We start from the raw sequence: 16,500 nt of genomic DNA, 5'->3' as shown, positions 1-16,500 counted from the left end.
GTGGTTCAGAAGTATTCAAGACGATGTGGGATGAGAAAATTTTCCTATGATTTGTGTTTGAAAAAGGTGAAACAAACGGTGTTGGGGAAAATTCCTTTGTAAATGATGTTTATAGACTTTACACGTCCATGGGTGGGCTCAAATCACCAGTTAACAGCCAAACTCGCTCACCGATTGCACCACAGAGACACTAAACCCTTGCATTTATATTTGATTTAGACCTCTATTTCTTAACAATAAGTATTAGGTGCTCTCGAGTGCTTGTCAGTTGTAGAACTATGAATTATTCTTTCCAAATCAGAATGCTGGTGGTTCAGAAGTATTCAAGACGATATGTATTAGATGCACTCAAGTGCTTGTCAGTTGTAGAGCTATGAATTATTCTTTACAAATCAGAATGCTGGTGGTTCAGAAGTATTCAAGACGATGTGGGATGAGAAAATTTCCAATGATTTGTGTTTGAAAAAGGTGAAACAAACGGTGTTGGGGAAAATTCCTTTGTAAATGATGTTTATAGACTTTACACGTCCATGGGTGGGCTCAAACCACCAGTTAACAGCCAAACTCGCTCACCGATTGCGCCACAGAGACACTAAACCCTTGCATTTATATTTGATTTAGACCTCTATTTCTTAACAATAAGTATTAGGTGCTGTCGAGTGCTTGTCAGTTGTAGAACTATGAATTATTCTTTACAAATCAGAATGCTGGTGGTTCAGAAGTATTCAAGACGATGTGGAATGAGAAATTTTCCTCAATTTCAAGCTGTTGAGTGCTTGTCAGTTGTAGAACTATCAGTTATTCTTTACAAATCAGAATGCTGGTGGTTCAGAAGTATTCAAGACGATGTGGGATGAGGAAATTTCCAATAACTTTGTTTTGACAAATGTACATCAAGCAGCTTTGGCGAAAATTAATTTGTATGTGATGTCTAAAGAATTTACACGTCCCTGGGTGGGCTCGAACCACCAGCCTTCCGGTTAACAGCCGAACGCGCTGACCGATTGCGCCACAGAGACATTTTGCCGTCGGTTTTGGATTTCATTTAGAGCCCTATTACACAACAATATGTATTAGATGCACTCAAGTGCTTGTCAGTTGTAGAGCTATGAATTATTCTTTACAAATCAGAATTCTGGTGGTTCAGAAGTATTCAAGACGATGTGGGATGAGGAAATTTCCTATGATTTGTGTTTGAAAAAGGTGAAACAAACGGTGTTGGGGAGAATTCCTATGTAAATGATGTTTATAGACTTTACACGTCCATGGGTGGGCTCAAACCACCAGTTAACAGCCAAACTCGCTCACCGATTGCGCCACAGAGACACTAAACCCTTGCATTTATATTTGATTTAGACCTCTATTTTTTAACAATAAGTATTAGGTGCTGTCGAGTGCTTGTCAGTTGTAGAACTATGAATTATTCTTTACAAATCAGAATGCTGGTGGTTCAGAAGTATTCAAGACGATATGTATTAGATGCACTCAAGTGCTTGTCAGCTGTAGAACTATGAATTATTCTTTACAAATCAGAATGCTGGTGGTTCAGAAGTGTTCAAGACGATGTGGGATGAGGAAATTTCCAATAACTTTTCTTTGACAAATGTACATCAAGCAGCTTTGGCGAAAATTAATTTGTATGTGATGTCTAAAGAATTTACACGTCCCTGGGTGGGCTCGAACCACCAGCCTTCCGGTTAACAGCCGAACGCGCTGACCGATTGCGCCACAGAGACATTTTGCCCTTTGTTTTGGATTTCATTTAGAGCCCTATTACACATCAATATGTACTAGATGCACTCAAGTGCTTGTCAGTTGTAGAACTATGAATTATTCTTTACAAATCAGAATTCTGGTGGTTCAGAAGTATTCAAGACGATGTGGGATGAGGAAATTTCCTATGATTTGTGTTTGAAAAAGGTGAAACAAACGGTGTTGGGGAAAATTCCTTTGTAAATGATGTTTATAGACTTTACACGTCCATGGGTGGGCTCAAATCACCAGTTAACAGCCAAACTCGCTCACCGATTGCACCACAGAGACACTAAACCCTTGCATTTATATTTGATTTAGACCTCTATTTCTTAACAATAAGTATTAGGTGCTGTCGAGTGCTTGTCAGTTGTAGAACTATGAATTATTCTTTACAAATCAGAATGCTGGTGGTTCAGGAGTATTCAAGACGATATGGAATGAGGAAATTTCCTCAATTTCAAGCTGTTGAGTGCTTGTCAGTTGTAGAACTATGAATTATTCTTTACAAATGAGAATGCTGGTGGTTCAAAAGTGTTCAAGACGATGTGGGATGAGGAAATTTCCAATAACTTTTCTTTGACAAATGTACATCAAGCAGCTTTGGCGAAAATTAATTTGTATGTGATGTCTAAAGACTTTACACGTCCCTGGGTGGGCTCGAACCACCAGCCTTCCGGTTAACAGCCGAACGCGCTGACCGATTGCGCCACAGAGACATTTTGCCCTTTGTTTTGGATTTCATTTAGAGCCCTATTACACATCAATATGTACTAGATGCACTCAAGTGCTTGTCAGTTGTAGAACTATGAATTATTCTTTACAAATCAGAATTCTGGTGGTTCAGAAGTATTCAAGACGATGTGGGATGAGAAAATTTTCCTATGATTTGTGTTTGAAAAAGGTGAAACAAACGGTGTTGGGGAAAATTCCTTTGTAAATGATGTTTATAGACTTTACACGTCCATGGGTGGGCTCAAATCACCAGTTAACAGCCAAACTCGCTCACCGATTGCACCACAGAGACACTAAACCCTTGCATTTATATTTGATTTAGACCTCTATTTCTTAACAATAAGTATTAGGTGCTCTCGAGTGCTTGTCAGTTGTAGAACTATGAATTATTCTTTCCAAATCAGAATGCTGGTGGTTCAGAAGTATTCAAGACGATATGTATTAGATGCACTCAAGTGCTTGTCAGTTGTAGAGCTATGAATTATTCTTTACAAATCAGAATGCTGGTGGTTCAGAAGTATTCAAGACGATGTGGGATGAGAAAATTTCCAATGATTTGTGTTTGAAAAAGGTGAAACAAACGGTGTTGGGGAAAATTCCTTTGTAAATGATGTTTATAGACTTTACACGTCCATGGGTGGGCTCAAACCACCAGTTAACAGCCAAACTCGCTCACCGATTGCGCCACAGAGACACTAAACCCTTGCATTTATATTTGATTTAGACCTCTATTTCTTAACAATAAGTATTAGGTGCTGTCGAGTGCTTGTCAGTTGTAGAACTATGAATTATTCTTTACAAATCAGAATGCTGGTGGTTCAGAAGTATTCAAGACGATGTGGAATGAGAAATTTTCCTCAATTTCAAGCTGTTGAGTGCTTGTCAGTTGTAGAACTATCAGTTATTCTTTACAAATCAGAATGCTGGTGGTTCAGAAGTATTCAAGACGATGTGGGATGAGGAAATTTCCAATAACTTTGTTTTGACAAATGTACATCAAGCAGCTTTGGCGAAAATTAATTTGTATGTGATGTCTAAAGAATTTACACGTCCCTGGGTGGGCTCGAACCACCAGCCTTCCGGTTAACAGCCGAACGCGCTGACCGATTGCGCCACAGAGACATTTTGCCGTCGGTTTTGGATTTCATTTAGAGCCCTATTACACAACAATATGTATTAGATGCACTCAAGTGCTTGTCAGTTGTAGAGCTATGAATTATTCTTTACAAATCAGAATTCTGGTGGTTCAGAAGTATTCAAGACGATGTGGGATGAGGAAATTTCCTATGATTTGTGTTTGAAAAAGGTGAAACAAACGGTGTTGGGGAGAATTCCTATGTAAATGATGTTTATAGACTTTACACGTCCATGGGTGGGCTCAAACCACCAGTTAACAGCCAAACTCGCTCACCGATTGCGCCACAGAGACACTAAACCCTTGCATTTATATTTGATTTAGACCTCTATTTTTTAACAATAAGTATTAGGTGCTGTCGAGTGCTTGTCAGTTGTAGAACTATGAATTATTCTTTACAAATCAGAATGCTGGTGGTTCAGAAGTATTCAAGACGATATGTATTAGATGCACTCAAGTGCTTGTCAGCTGTAGAACTATGAATTATTCTTTACAAATCAGAATGCTGGTGGTTCAGAAGTGTTCAAGACGATGTGGGATGAGGAAATTTCCAATAACTTTTCTTTGACAAATGTACATCAAGCAGCTTTGGCGAAAATTAATTTGTATGTGATGTCTAAAGAATTTACACGTCCCTGGGTGGGCTCGAACCACCAGCCTTCCGGTTAACAGCCGAACGCGCTGACCGATTGCGCCACAGAGACATTTTGCCCTTTGTTTTGGATTTCATTTAGAGCCCTATTACACATCAATATGTACTAGATGCACTCAAGTGCTTGTCAGTTGTAGAACTATGAATTATTCTTTACAAATCAGAATTCTGGTGGTTCAGAAGTATTCAAGACGATGTGGGATGAGGAAATTTCCTATGATTTGTGTTTGAAAAAGGTGAAACAAACGGTGTTGGGGAAAATTCCTTTGTAAATGATGTTTATAGACTTTACACGTCCATGGGTGGGCTCAAATCACCAGTTAACAGCCAAACTCGCTCACCGATTGCACCACAGAGACACTAAACCCTTGCATTTATATTTGATTTAGACCTCTATTTCTTAACAATAAGTATTAGGTGCTGTCGAGTGCTTGTCAGTTGTAGAACTATGAATTATTCTTTACAAATCAGAATGCTGGTGGTTCAGGAGTATTCAAGACGATATGGAATGAGGAAATTTCCTCAATTTCAAGCTGTTGAGTGCTTGTCAGTTGTAGAACTATGAATTATTCTTTACAAATGAGAATGCTGGTGGTTCAAAAGTGTTCAAGACGATGTGGGATGAGGAAATTTCCAATAACTTTTCTTTGACAAATGTACATCAAGCAGCTTTGGCGAAAATTAATTTGTATGTGATGTCTAAAGACTTTACACGTCCCTGGGTGGGCTCGAACCACCAGCCTTCCGGTTAACAGCCGAACGCGCTGACCGATTGCGCCACAGAGACATTTTGCCCTTTGTTTTGGATTTCATTTAGAGCCCTATTACACATCAATATGTACTAGATGCACTCAAGTGCTTGTCAGTTGTAGAACTATGAATTATTCTTTACAAATCAGAATTCTGGTGGTTCAGAAGTATTCAAGACGATGTGGGATGAGAAAATTTTCCTATGATTTGTGTTTGAAAAAGGTGAAACAAACGGTGTTGGGGAAAATTCCTTTGTAAATGATGTTTATAGACTTTACACGTCCATGGGTGGGCTCAAATCACCAGTTAACAGCCAAACTCGCTCACCGATTGCACCACAGAGACACTAAACCCTTGCATTTATATTTGATTTAGACCTCTATTTCTTAACAATAAGTATTAGGTGCTCTCGAGTGCTTGTCAGTTGTAGAACTATGAATTATTCTTTCCAAATCAGAATGCTGGTGGTTCAGAAGTATTCAAGACGATATGTATTAGATGCACTCAAGTGCTTGTCAGTTGTAGAGCTATGAATTATTCTTTACAAATCAGAATGCTGGTGGTTCAGAAGTATTCAAGACGATGTGGGATGAGAAAATTTCCAATGATTTGTGTTTGAAAAAGGTGAAACAAACGGTGTTGGGGAAAATTCCTTTGTAAATGATGTTTATAGACTTTACACGTCCATGGGTGGGCTCAAACCACCAGTTAACAGCCAAACTCGCTCACCGATTGCGCCACAGAGACACTAAACCCTTGCATTTATATTTGATTTAGACCTCTATTTCTTAACAATAAGTATTAGGTGCTGTCGAGTGCTTGTCAGTTGTAGAACTATGAATTATTCTTTACAAATCAGAATGCTGGTGGTTCAGAAGTATTCAAGACGATGTGGAATGAGAAATTTTCCTCAATTTCAAGCTGTTGAGTGCTTGTCAGTTGTAGAACTATCAGTTATTCTTTACAAATCAGAATGCTGGTGGTTCAGAAGTATTCAAGACGATGTGGGATGAGGAAATTTCCAATAACTTTGTTTTGACAAATGTACATCAAGCAGCTTTGGCGAAAATTAATTTGTATGTGATGTCTAAAGAATTTACACGTCCCTGGGTGGGCTCGAACCACCAGCCTTCCGGTTAACAGCCGAACGCGCTGACCGATTGCGCCACAGAGACATTTTGCCGTCGGTTTTGGATTTCATTTAGAGCCCTATTACACAACAATATGTATTAGATGCACTCAAGTGCTTGTCAGTTGTAGAGCTATGAATTATTCTTTACAAATCAGAATTCTGGTGGTTCAGAAGTATTCAAGACGATGTGGGATGAGGAAATTTCCTATGATTTGTGTTTGAAAAAGGTGAAACAAACGGTGTTGGGGAGAATTCCTATGTAAATGATGTTTATAGACTTTACACGTCCATGGGTGGGCTCAAACCACCAGTTAACAGCCAAACTCGCTCACCGATTGCGCCACAGAGACACTAAACCCTTGCATTTATATTTGATTTAGACCTCTATTTTTTAACAATAAGTATTAGGTGCTGTCGAGTGCTTGTCAGTTGTAGAACTATGAATTATTCTTTACAAATCAGAATGCTGGTGGTTCAGAAGTATTCAAGACGATATGTATTAGATGCACTCAAGTGCTTGTCAGCTGTAGAACTATGAATTATTCTTTACAAATCAGAATGCTGGTGGTTCAGAAGTGTTCAAGACGATGTGGGATGAGGAAATTTCCAATAACTTTTCTTTGACAAATGTACATCAAGCAGCTTTGGCGAAAATTAATTTGTATGTGATGTCTAAAGAATTTACACGTCCCTGGGTGGGCTCGAACCACCAGCCTTCCGGTTAACAGCCGAACGCGCTGACCGATTGCGCCACAGAGACATTTTGCCCTTGGTTTTGGATTTCATTTAGAGCCCTATTACACAACAATATGTACTAGATGCACTCAAGTGCTTGTCAGTTGTAGAGCTATGAATTATTCTTTACAAATCAGAATTCTGGTGGTTCAGAAGTATTCGAGACGATGTGGGATGAGGAAATTTCCTATGATTTGTGTTTGAAAAAGGTGAAACAAACGGTGTTGGGGAGAATTCCTATGTAAATGATGTTTATAGACTTTACACGTCCATGGGTGGGCTCAAACCACCAGTTAACAGCCAAACTCGCTCACCGATTGCGCCACAGAGACACTAAACCCTTGCATTTATATTTGATTTAGACCTCTATTTTTTAACAATAAGTATTAGGTGCTGTCGAGTGCTTGTCAGTTGTAGAACTATGAATTATTCTTTACAAATCAGAATGCTGGTGGTTCAGAAGTATTCAAGACGATATGTATTAGATGCACTCAAGTGCTTGTCAGTTGTAGAGCTATGAATTATTCTTTACAAATCAGAATGCTGGTGGTTCAGAAGTATTCAAGACGATGTGGGATGAGGAAATTTCCTATGATTTGTGTTTGAAAAAGGTGAAACAAACGGTGTTGGGGAAAATTCCTTTGTAAATGATGTTTATAGACTTTACACGTCCATGGGTGGGCTCAAATCACCAGTTAACAGCCAAACTCGCTCACCGATTGCACCACAGAGACACTAAACCCTTGCATTTATATTTGATTTAGACCTCTATTTCTTAACAATAAGTATTAGGTGCTCTCGAGTGCTTGTCAGTTGTAGAACTATGAATTATTCTTTACAAATGAGAATGCTGGTGGTTCAGAAGTATTCAAGACGATATGTATTAGATGCACTCAAGTGCTTGTCAGTTGTAGAACTATGAATTATTCTTTACAAATCAGAATTCTGGTGGTTCAGAAGTATTCAAGACGATATGTATTAGATGCACTCAAGTGCTTGTCAGTTGTAGAACTATGAATTATTCTTTACAAATCAGAATTCTGGTGGTTCAGAAGTATTCAAGACGATGTGGGATGAGGAAATTTCCTATGATTTGTGTTTGAAAAAGGTGAAACAAACGGTGTTGGGGAAAATTCCTTTGTAAATGATGTTTATAGACTTTACACGTCCATGGGTGGGCTCAAATCACCAGTTAACAGCCAAACTCGCTCACCGATTGCACCACAGAGACACTAAACCCTTGCATTTATATTTGATTTAGACCTCTATTTCTTAACAATAAGTATTAGGTGCTCTCGAGTGCTTGTCAGTTGTAGAACTATGAATTATTCTTTACAAATCAGAATGCTGGTGGTTCAGAAGTATTCAAGACGATATGTATTAGATGCACTCAAGTGCTTGTCAGTTGTAGAGCTATGAATTATTCTTTACAAATCAGAATGCTGGTGGTTCAGAAGTATTCAAGACGATGTGGGATGAGAAAATTTCCAATGATTTGTGTTTGAAAAAGGTGAAACAAACGGTGTTGGGGAAAATTCCTTTGTAAATGATGTTTATAGACTTTACACGTCCATGGGTGGGCTCAAATCACCAGTTAACAGCCAAACTCGCTCACCGATTGCACCACAGAGACACTAAACCCTTGCATTTATATTTGATTTAGACCTCTATTTCTTAACAATAAGTATTAGGTGCTGTCGAGTGCTTGTCAGTTGTAGAACTATGAATTATTCTTTACAAATCAGAATGCTGGTGGTTCAGAAGTATTCAAGACGATATGTATTAGATGCACTCAAGTGCTTGTCAGTTGTAGAACTATGAATTATTCTTTACAAATCAGAATGCTGGTGGTTCAGAAGTGTTCAAGACGATGTGGGATGAGGAAATTTCCAATAACTTTTCTTTGACAAATGTACATCAAGCAGCTTTGGCGAAAATTAATTTGTATGTGATGTCTAAAGAATTTACACGTCCCTGGGTGGGCTCGAACCACCAGCCTTCCGGTTAACAGCCGAACGCGCTGACCGATTGCGCCACAGAGACATTTTGCCCTTGGTTTTAGATTTCATTTAGAGCCCTATTACACAACAATATGTACTAGATGCACTCAAGTGCTTGTCAGTTGTAGAGCTATGAATTATTCTTTACAAATCAGAATTCTGGTGGTTCAGAAGTATTCAAGACGATGTGGGATGAGGAAATTTCCTATGATTTGTGTTTGAAAAAGGTGAAACAAACGGTGTTGGGGAGAATTCCTATGTAAATGATGTTTATAGACTTTACACGTCCATGGGTGGGCTCAAACCACCAGTTAACAGCCAAACTCGCTCACCGATTGCGCCACAGAGACACTAAACCCTTGCATTTATATTTGATTTAGACCTCTATTTTTTAACAATAAGTATTAGGTGCTGTCGAGTGCTTGTCAGTTGTAGAACTATGAATTATTCTTTACAAATCAGAATGCTGGTGGTTCAGAAGTATTCAAGACGATATGTATTAGGTGCTGTCGAGTGCTTGTCAGTTGTAGAACTATGAATTATTCTTTACAAATCAGAATGCTGGTGGTTCAGAAGTGTTCAAGACGATGTGGGATGAGGAAATTTCCAATAACTTTTCTTTGACAAATGTACATCAAGCAGCTTTGGCGAAAATTAATTTGTATGTTATGTCTAAAGAATTTACACGTCCCTGGGTGGGCTCGAACCACCAGCCTTCCGGTTAACAGCCGAACGCGCTGACCGATTGCGCCACAGAGACATTTTGCCCTTGGTTTTGGATTTCATTTGGAGCCCTATTACACATCAATATGTACTAGATGCACTCAAGTGCTTGTCAGTTGTAAAACTATGAATTATTCTTTACAAATCAGAATTCTGGTGGTTCAGAAGTATTCAAGACGATGTGGGATGAGGAAATTTCCTATGATTTGTGTTTGAAAAAGGTGAAACAAACGGTGTTGGGGAAAATTCCTTTGTAAATGATGTTTATAGACTTTACACGTCCATGGGTGGGCTCAAATCACCAGTTAACAGCCAAACTCGCTCACCGATTGCACCACAGAGACACTAAACCCTTGCATTTATATTTGATTTAGACCTCTATTTCTTAACAATAAGTATTAGGTGCTCTCGAGTGCTTGTCAGTTGTAGAACTATGAATTATTCTTTACAAATCAGAATGCTGGTGGTTCAGAAGTATTCAAGACGATATGTATTAGATGCACTCAAGTGCTTGTCAGTTGTAGAGCTATGAATTATTCTTTACAAATCAGAATTCTGGTGGTTCAGAAGTATTCAAGACGATGTGGGATGAGAAAATTTCCAATGATTTGTGTTTGAAAAAGGTGAAACAAACGGTGTTGGGGAGAATTCCTATGTAAATGATGTTTATAGACTTTACACGTCCATGGGTGGGCTCAAACCACCAGTTAACAGCCAAACTCGCTCACCGATTGCGCCACAGAGACACTAAACCCTTGCATTTATATTTGATTTAGACCTCTATTTCTTAACAATAAGTATTAGGTGCTGTCGAGTGCTTGTCATTTGTAGAACTATGAATTATTCTTTACAAATGAGAATGCTGGTGGTTCAGAAGTATTCAAGACGATATGTATTAGATGCACTCAAGTGCTTGTCAGTTGTAGAGCTATGAATTATTCTTTACAAATCAGAATGCTGGTGGTTCAGAAGTATTCAAGACGATGTGGGATGAGAAAATTTCCAATGATTTGTGTTTGAAAAAGGTGAAACAAACGGTGTTGGGGAAAATTCCTTTGTAAATGATGTTTATAGACTTTACACGTCCATGGGTGGGCTCGAACCACCAGCCTTCCAGTTAACAGCCGAACGCGCTGACCGATTGCACCACAGAGACATTTTGCCTTTGGTTTTGGATTTCATTTAGAGCCCTATTACACAACAACATGTATTAGATGCACTCAAGTGCTTGTCAGTTGTAGAACTATGAATTATTCTTTACAAATCAAAATGCTGGTGGTTCAGAAGTATTCAAGACGATATGTATTAGATGCACTCAAGTGCTTGTCAGTTGTAGAACTATGAATTATTCTTTAAAAATCAGAATGCTGGTGGTTCAGAAGTAATCAAGACGATGTGGGATGAGGAAATTTCCTATGATTTGTGTTTGAAAAAGGTGAAACAACCGGTGTTGGGGAAAATTTCTTTGTAAATGATGTTTATAGACTTTACACGTCCATGGGTGGGCTCAAACCACCAGTTAACAGCCAAACTCGCTCACCGATTGCGCCACAGAGACACTAAACCCTTGCATTTATATTTGATTTAGACCTCTATTTCTTAACAATAAGTATTAGGTGCTGTCGAGTGCTTGTCAGTTGTAGAACTATGAATTATTCTTTACAAATGAGAATGCTGGTGGTTCAGAAGTGTTCAAGAGGATGTGGGATGAGGAAATTTCCAATAACTTTTCTTTGACAAATGTACATCAAGCAGCTTTGGCGAAAATTAATTTGTATGTGATGTCTAAAGACTTTACACGTCCCTGGGTGGGCTCGAACCACCAGCCTTCCGGTTAACAGCCGAACGCGCTGACCGATTGCGCCACAGAGACATTTTGCCCTTTGTTTTGGATTTCATTTAGAGCCCTATTACACATCAATATGTACTAGATGCACTCAAGTGCTTGTCAGTTGTAGAACTATGAATTATTCTTTACAAATCAGAATTCTGGTGGTTCAGAAGTATTCAAGACGATGTGGGATGAGGAAATTTCCTATGATTTGTGTTTGAAAAAGGTGAAAACAAACGGTGTTGGGGAGAATTCCTATGTAAATGATGTTTATAGACTTTACACGTCCATGGGTGGGCTCAAACCACCAGTTAACAGCCAAACTCGCTCACCGATTGCGCCACAGAGACACTAAACCCTTGCATTTATATTTGATTTAGACCTCTATTTCTTAACAATAAGTATTAGGTGCTGTCGAGTGCTTGTCATTTGTAGAACTATGAATTATTCTTTACAAATGAGAATGCTGGTGGTTCAGAAGTATTCAAGACGATATGTATTAGATGCACTCAAGTGCTTGTCAGTTGTAGAGCTATGAATTATTCTTTACAAATCAGAATGCTGGTGGTTCAGAAGTATTCAAGACGATGTGGGATGAGAAAATTTCCAATGATTTGTGTTTGAAAAAGGTGAAATAAACGGTGTTGGGGAAAATTCCTTTGTAAATGATGTTTATAGACTTTACACGTCCATGGGTGGGCTCAAATCACCAGTTAACAGCCAAACTCGCTCACCGATTGCACCACAGAGACACTAAACCCTTGCATTTATATTTGATTTAGACCTCTATTTCTTAACAATAAGTATTAGGTGCTCTCGAGTGCTTGTCAGTTGTAGAACTATGAATTATTCTTTACAAATCAGAATGCTGGTGGTTCAGAAGTATTCAAGACGATATGTATTAGATGCACTCAAGTGCTTGTCAGTTGTAGAACTATGAATTATTCTTTACAAATCAGAATGCTGGTGGTTCAGAAGTGTTCAAGACGATGTGGGATGAGGAAATTTCCAATAACTTTTCTTTGACAAATGTACATCAAGCAGCTTTGGCGAAAATTAATTTGTATGTGATGTCTAAAGAATTTACACGTCCCTGGGTGGGCTCGAACCACCAGCCTTCCAGTTAACAGCCGAACGCGCTGACCGATTGCACCACAGAGACATTTTGCCCTTGGTTTTGGATTTCATTTAGAGCCCTATTACACAACAATATGTATTAGATGCACTCAAGTGCTTGTCAGTTGTAGAGCTATGAATTATTCTTTACAAATCAGAATGCTGGTGGTTCAGAAGTATTCAAGACGATGTGGGATGAGAAAATTTCCAATGATTTGTGTTTGAAAAAGGTGAAACAACCGGTGTTGGGGAAAATTTCTTTGTAAATGATGTTTATAGACTTTACACGTCCATGGGTGGGCTCAAACCACCAGTTAACAGCCAAACTCGCTCACCGATTGCGCCACAGAGACACTAAACCCTTGCATTTATATTTGATTTAGACCTCTATTTCTTAACAATAAGTATTAGGTGCTGTCGAGTGCTTGTCAGTTGTAGAACTATGAATTATTCTTTACAAATGAGAATGCTGGTGGTTCAGAAGTGTTCAAGACGATATGTATTAGATGCACTCAAGTGCTTGTCAGTTGTAGAGCTATGAATTATTCTTTACAAATCAGAATGCTGGTGGTTCAGAAGTATTCAAGACGATGTGGGATGAGAAAATTTCCAATGATTTGTGTTTGAAAAAGGTGAAACAAACGGTGTTGGGGAAAATTCCTTTGTAAATGATGTTTATAGACTTTACACGTCCATGGGTGGGCTCGAACCACCAGCCTTCCAGTTAACAGCCGAACGCGCTGACCGATTGCACCACAGAGACATTTTGCCTTTGGTTTTGGATTTCATTTAGAGCCCTATTACACAACAACATGTATTAGATGCACTCAAGTGCTTGTCAGTTGTAGAACTATGAATTATTCTTTACAAATCAGAATGCTGGTGGTTCAGAAGTATTCAAGGCGATATGTATTAGATGCACTCAAGTGCTTGTCAGTTGTAGAACTATGAATTATTCTTTAAAAATCAGAATGCTGGTGGTTCAGAAGTAATCAAGACAATGTGGGATGAGGAAATTTCCTATGATTTGTGTTTGAAAAAGGTGAAACAACCGGTGTTGGGGAAAATTTCTTTGTAAATGATGTTTATAGACTTTACACGTCCATGGGTGGGCTCAAACCACCAGTTAACAGCCAAACTCGCTCACCGATTGCGCCACAGAGACACTAAACCCTTGCATTTATATTTGATTTAGACCTCTATTTCTTAACAATAAGTATTAGGTGCTGTCGAGTGCTTGTCAGTTGTAGAACTATGAATTATTCTTTACAAATGAGAATGCTGGTGGTTCAGAAGTGTTCAAGAGGATGTGGGATGAGGAAATTTCCAATAACTTTTCTTTGACAAATGTACATCAAGCAGCTTTGGCGAAAATTAATTTGTATGTGATGTCTAAAGACTTTACACGTCCCTGGGTGGGCTCGAACCACCAGCCTTCCGGTTAACAGCCGAACGCGCTGACCGATTGCGCCACAGAGACATTTTGCCCTTTGTTTTGGATTTCATTTAGAGCCCTATTACACATCAATATGTACTAGATGCACTCAAGTGCTTGTCAGTTGTAGAACTATGAATTATTCTTTACAAATCAGAATTCTGGTGGTTCAGAAGTATTCAAGACGATGTGGGATGAGGAAATTTCCTATGATTTGTGTTTGAAAAAGGTGAAACAAACGGTGTTGGGGAGAATTCCTATGTAAATGATGTTTATAGACTTTACACGTCCATGGGTGGGCTCAAACCACCAGTTAACAGCCAAACTCGCTCACCGATTGCGCCACAGAGACACTAAACCCTTGCATTTATATTTGATTTAGACCTCTATTTCTTAACAATAAGTATTAGGTGCTGTCGAGTGCTTGTCATTTGTAGAACTATGAATTATTCTTTACAAATGAGAATGCTGGTGGTTCAGAAGTATTCAAGACGATATGTATTAGATGCACTCAAGTGCTTGTCAGTTGTAGAGCTATGAATTATTCTTTACAAATCAGAATGCTGGTGGTTCAGAAGTATTCAAGACGATGTGGGATGAGAAAATTTCCAATGATTTGTGTTTGAAAAAGGTGAAACAAACGGTGTTGGGGAAAATTCCTTTGTAAATGATGTTTATAGACTTTACACGTCCATGGGTGGGCTCAAATCACCAGTTAACAGCCAAACTCGCTCACCGATTGCACCACAGAGACACTAAAACCCTTGCATTTATATTTGATTTAGACCTCTATTTCTTAACAATAAGTATTAGGTGCTCTCGAGTGCTTGTCAGTTGTAGAACTATGAATTATTCTTTACAAATCAGAATGCTGGTGGTTCAGAAGTATTCAAGACGATATGTATTAGATGCACTCAAGTGCTTGTCAGTTGTAGAACTATGAATTATTCTTTACAAATCAGAATGCTGGTGGTTCAGAAGTGTTCAAGACGATGTGGGATGAGGAAATTTCCAATAACTTTTCTTTGACAAATGTACATCAAGCAGCTTTGGCGAAAATTAATTTGTATGTGATGTCTAAAGAATTTACACGTCCCTGGGTGGGCTCGAACCACCAGCCTTCCAGTTAACAGCCGAACGCGCTGACCGATTGCACCACAGAGACATTTTGCCCTTGCTTTTGGATTTCATTTAGAGCCCTATTACACAACAATATGTATTAGATGCACTCAAGTGCTTGTCAGTTGTAGAACTATGAATTATTCTTTACAAATCAGAATGCTGGTGGTTCAGAAGTATTCAAGACGATATGTATTAGATGCACTCAAGTGCTTGTCAGTTGTAGAACTATGAATTATTCTTTAAAAATCAGAATGCTGGTGGTTCAGAAGTAATCAATACAATGTGGGATGAGGAAATTTCCTATGATTTGTGTTTGAAAAAGGTGAAACAAACGGTGTTGGGGAAAATTCCTTTGTAAATGATGTTTATAGACTTTACACGTCCATGGGTGGGCTCAAACCACCAGTTAACAGCCAAACTCGCTCACCGATTGTGCCACAGAGACACTAAACCCTTGCATTTATATTTGATTTAGACCTCTATTCTTAACAATAAGTATTAGGTGCTGTCGAGTGCTTGTCAGTTGTAGAACTATGAATTATTCTTTACAAGTGAGAATGCTGGTGGTTCAGAAGTGTTCAAGACGATGTGGGATGAGGAAATTTCCAATAACTTTTTTTTGACAAATGTACATCAAGCAGCTTTGGCGAAAATTAATTTGTATGTGATGTCTAAAGACTTTACACGTCCCTGGGTGGGCTCGAACCACCAGCCTTCCGGTTAACAGCCGAACGCACTGACCGATTGCGCCACAGAGACATTTTGCCCTTTGTTTTGGATTTCATTTAGAGCCCTATTACACATCAATATGTACTAGATGCACTCAAGTGCTTGTCAGTTGTAGAACTATGAATTATTCTTTACAAATCAGAATTCTGGTGGTTCAGAAGTATTCAAGACGATGTGGGATGAGAAAATTTCCAATGATTTGTGTTTGAAAAAGGTGAAACAAACGGTGTTGGGGAGAATTCCTATGTAAATGATGTTTATAGACTTTACACGTCCATGGGTGGGCTCAAACCACCAGTTAACAGCCAAACTCGCTCACCGATTGCGCCACAGAGACACTAAACCCTTGCATTTATATTTGATTTAGACCTCTATTTTTTAACAATAAGTATTAGGTGCTGTCGAGTGCTTGTCAGTTGTAGAACTATGAATTATTCTTTACAAATCAGAATTCTGGTGGTTCAGAAGTATTCAAGACGATGTGGGATGAGAAAATTTCCAATGATTTGTGTTTGAAAAAGGTGAAACAAACGGTGTTGGGGAAAATTCCTATGTAAATGATGTTTATAGACTTTACACGTCCATGGGTGGGCTCAAACCACCAGTTAACAGCCAAACTCGCTCACCGATTGCGCCACAGAGACACTAAACCC

General features: G+C 38.8%; 1 protein-coding gene and 15 non-coding genes across 16 annotated transcripts in view; all 16 read right to left on the bottom strand.

Annotated features, from left to right (window-relative positions):
• The window catches only part of zmat4a (zinc finger, matrin-type 4a), a 125,175-nt gene that overhangs the window by 75,456 nt on the left and 33,219 nt on the right, over nucleotides 1-16,500 (bottom strand). The window lies entirely within an intron of this gene.
• trnan-guu (transfer RNA asparagine (anticodon GUU)) lies at nucleotides 946-1,019 on the bottom strand. Its single transcript has one exon. It is a non-coding gene; the product is annotated as a tRNA-Asn (tRNA).
• trnan-guu (transfer RNA asparagine (anticodon GUU)) lies at nucleotides 1,663-1,736 on the bottom strand. Its single transcript has one exon. It is a non-coding gene; the product is annotated as a tRNA-Asn (tRNA).
• Nucleotides 2,398-2,471, bottom strand: trnan-guu (transfer RNA asparagine (anticodon GUU)). Its single transcript has one exon. It is a non-coding gene; the product is annotated as a tRNA-Asn (tRNA).
• Nucleotides 3,536-3,609, bottom strand: trnan-guu (transfer RNA asparagine (anticodon GUU)). The gene has a single exon. It is a non-coding gene; the product is annotated as a tRNA-Asn (tRNA).
• On the bottom strand, nucleotides 4,253-4,326 carry trnan-guu (transfer RNA asparagine (anticodon GUU)). The gene has a single exon. It is a non-coding gene; the product is annotated as a tRNA-Asn (tRNA).
• trnan-guu (transfer RNA asparagine (anticodon GUU)) lies at nucleotides 4,988-5,061 on the bottom strand. The gene has a single exon. It is a non-coding gene; the product is annotated as a tRNA-Asn (tRNA).
• trnan-guu (transfer RNA asparagine (anticodon GUU)) lies at nucleotides 6,126-6,199 on the bottom strand. Its single transcript has one exon. It is a non-coding gene; the product is annotated as a tRNA-Asn (tRNA).
• On the bottom strand, nucleotides 6,843-6,916 carry trnan-guu (transfer RNA asparagine (anticodon GUU)). The gene has a single exon. It is a non-coding gene; the product is annotated as a tRNA-Asn (tRNA).
• trnan-guu (transfer RNA asparagine (anticodon GUU)) lies at nucleotides 8,861-8,934 on the bottom strand. Its single transcript has one exon. It is a non-coding gene; the product is annotated as a tRNA-Asn (tRNA).
• Nucleotides 9,578-9,651, bottom strand: trnan-guu (transfer RNA asparagine (anticodon GUU)). The gene has a single exon. It is a non-coding gene; the product is annotated as a tRNA-Asn (tRNA).
• On the bottom strand, nucleotides 11,414-11,487 carry trnan-guu (transfer RNA asparagine (anticodon GUU)). Its single transcript has one exon. It is a non-coding gene; the product is annotated as a tRNA-Asn (tRNA).
• Nucleotides 12,534-12,607, bottom strand: trnan-guu (transfer RNA asparagine (anticodon GUU)). Its single transcript has one exon. It is a non-coding gene; the product is annotated as a tRNA-Asn (tRNA).
• On the bottom strand, nucleotides 13,968-14,041 carry trnan-guu (transfer RNA asparagine (anticodon GUU)). Its single transcript has one exon. It is a non-coding gene; the product is annotated as a tRNA-Asn (tRNA).
• Nucleotides 15,088-15,161, bottom strand: trnan-guu (transfer RNA asparagine (anticodon GUU)). The gene has a single exon. It is a non-coding gene; the product is annotated as a tRNA-Asn (tRNA).
• On the bottom strand, nucleotides 15,804-15,877 carry trnan-guu (transfer RNA asparagine (anticodon GUU)). Its single transcript has one exon. It is a non-coding gene; the product is annotated as a tRNA-Asn (tRNA).

Source organism: Betta splendens, chromosome 9, assembly GCF_900634795.4.
Source record: "Betta splendens chromosome 9, fBetSpl5.4, whole genome shotgun sequence".
In the NCBI taxonomy this organism is placed as follows: Eukaryota; Metazoa; Chordata; class Actinopteri; order Anabantiformes; family Osphronemidae; genus Betta; species Betta splendens.
This window is presented reverse-complemented; position numbering and strand designations above follow the sequence as displayed.